We start from the raw sequence: 3157 nt of genomic DNA, 5'->3' as shown, positions 1-3157 counted from the left end.
AACGGGTTGGTTATCTGTACTTTCCGTCGGCGTGGTTCCATGTGCATCGGCAGGAACAACATTGTCTTCTTTGACAACCTATTTATTCAAGGCTTTGGAAGCGAAGTCGTCAGCTTGGTCTAGCGCTATTATCATGTTTGTCTGTCTAGGTCGGAGCGACTCCCTTGCCGATATGCTTGGCGCGATTGCCAATCTCCATCTTACACAGTGATCTACTATTGCGGTGATTCAACGAGGTTTGTTTCTCTATATAGGTCTTTACAGGTACTTCAATGGTTGAATTTCTCGATGTTCATTTTTCTTAACACGATGTTGTTCATTATATGTGTGAGCTATGGTGGTGCAACGGCTATAAGTTCATGTTCAGTTGTGGCTTTGACAAAAAATTAGAGGCATTAGTTATATAATCATAGTCTCCCCTTTGTTTTGGGGTCGTTTTCGTGTGTGGGTTCAATTACCTTACATCTGATTGTATGTGTCACCTTGTATCACATATAATTCTCTCACGCAATAAAGAAATTATTTTTTATAAATTAAAGGGCAATGCATGGCTGGCCGAAAGTGAATTCGACAAGCAATTTTTTTTAACACAGTACAGACGCAAGCGCTCATATACACACGCATATACTCACCCATACGAACGCGCACAGACGCACACCCTACCTCTATGAGCATCTCCGAAAGACTGAGCCGGCATATCATCTTGAAATTTATTTAAACCCTGATGGACTCGGGATACCACAGTCCGTCTAACTATCTAACCACAAGTTGGTTCATAATTTGACAAGCAACTTGGGGGTCAGGGCGGAGCCAGAAAATTTGGCCATTGGGTTCACTTCATGACTTGTTGTGAGAACTCGGTACTAATATGTGAAGTGTATTGTCTGATTTTAAATTATCTTACAACAATTTGGCCATTGGGTCAACTAGGAATTTTTACTGGGTTCACATGAAGCAAGTATGCATCTACTAGCACGTAGCTGGCAAAATCCATTGGGTTCACTTGAACCCAATGCTTGCACGGTGGCTCCGCCACTGTTGGGGGTGGCTATCTATCCAAAAAAATGTAAGAGGCCGCACCTGGCCTATGACCTCGCGATGAATAAAGCAGCAGATGAGGCCCGTCGATGGCACCAACGTCGGACCACACGATAGCGTTCGAACCGTTTTATCTTCTCGTCCGGCTCACCACCCCTTGCCCAGATCGGACACGCTTCTTATCGAGAGGAATACGTATCAGCTTTCACATGGGCCGGCGGTCTGGTACTTCTTCCTCTCCTCTCATTTTTCTTTCTGGGAATTGATTCTTGTTTGGAGATAGATTTGCATCATTGCAGTCAGGTATTTCAGCGAGCAGGTAACTTGGATTCTTTCGTTTTCCATGATGGATATGGGAATTTCTCTCTTTCTCTGAACAGTGAAAGAGCATCACAGATATTTCTCTTGCACATGCTTCGGATTCTTTATGATCAACTCCTCCAACAAACCATTTCATACCCAAAAATTATATCACTATGGGCATCTCCAAGACAGACCCGCAAACCTCCCGCAACCATCCAGACCGTGGAAGCCATTCAACTCGGGTCTGTATCGATTCCCGGGACGATCCGGATGCGAACCGGAGACAATCGTGGGGGGGCTTTGCGGGAGTCCGGACCGATCCTACGCCCTCTTCTGACCGCCTTGACCCACCAATACCCCTCCTCCCTCGGCAACGCACGTTCCCGTCCGGCGCCAGCTGCCCGCATTCATGCCGCTATAGAGCGCGCCGCTCAGTATTGAAGACGTCTCAGGGCGGACGCGACCTCTCACTGCCTTCGCCATTGAAGTGTCGTGTCGGCCGAGGGCGCCGCCGCGACGCATCTCCGGTGTCCGTGCCTATTTCACTAGTAGAAAAAGGGTCAAATGTGAAGCACAATAGCGCCGGTTTGAATTTCAGCCGGCACTAATGTGTACATTAGTGCCGGTTCGTGGCGGCGATCAATAGCACCGATTCGTGGCGAACCTTTAGTACCAGTTCATGCCACGAACCGGTACTAAAGAGGCTGTGTCAGCCTGCGGTCAGGCTATGGCCCCACCATCACCATTTAGTGCCGGTTCGTACCATGAACCGGTACTAATGAGGTTATGGCAAGCTGTTTTTAGTCCCACCTCGCTCCCCTAACAAGCCTTTTACCACCTTAAATATGTTATTTCTCAAACTATCACAAGCACTTGGTCTTCATTGAACTCTATGTGTAGAATTTGTGGCCGCAATATGAGTCTTCATCGGTTTATAAATCGTTGATGACTCATATTGACAATTCAGATTGTACACACAAAGATCATTGATGATCAAAGTATTTTTGATGTTATAAGATCATATTGACAATTTAGACTGTAAAGAAATATAAGATCATGATCTAAATGCTCTTATATTTTTTGCGTTCAGTATGCACCAACTGCTAGGCGGGAGGAGCTGTTTAGTACCGGTTCGTGGCGAACCTTTAGCACCGGTTCGTGCCACGAACTGGTACTAATGAGGTTGTGTCAGGTAAGGCTGGGGCCCCAGGAGCACCTTTAGTACCGGTTCATGGATGAACCGGTACTACAGTTTCTTAGTAAGCTGTTTTTTAGTCCCACCTCGCGAAGAGAGAGGGACTAGGAGCGGTTTATAAGCCCTGACTGTACGATGAAGAAGAGGCTCAATGCTCACGTTGCTTAGCTTCAAGCCTTCAGGAATATGGTAGACTACACGGAGCTATGCGCAGTGCAGTTTACACTATTCCGAAAGGCTTGAAGCAAATTAACGAGCATTGCACCTCTTTTTTATTTTTAATAACTTATTACAACTCCGGACAAACTAATTGCACGTCGGCATTTCTTTTTTTTAAACTTTGGTTATAACTCCAGACTTTGACCATCAAGTTTTGCAGAAAAGAAAAAATAGCAGAAAAAAATTATAGTTGAAAAGAAAAAAAACTATATAAAATGACCGTGAAATTGAAAATCACTACAAAATGAACTCTGAAAATGTTGAATTTTGGCAAACTAGATGAAAAACTACTCAGAAATAAATAGAAGAAAATAAATATAACAGAAAAGAAAAAACTATACAAAAAACTACGCAGAAATAAATAGAAGAAAATAAAGCAGAAAAGAAAAAAACTATAAAAAA

The sequence above is a fragment of the Triticum dicoccoides genome, chromosome 3B, assembly GCF_002162155.2.
Source record: "Triticum dicoccoides isolate Atlit2015 ecotype Zavitan chromosome 3B, WEW_v2.0, whole genome shotgun sequence".
Classification (NCBI taxonomy): Eukaryota; Viridiplantae; Streptophyta; class Magnoliopsida; order Poales; family Poaceae; genus Triticum; species Triticum dicoccoides.
Note: the sequence above shows the minus strand (reverse complement) of the source record.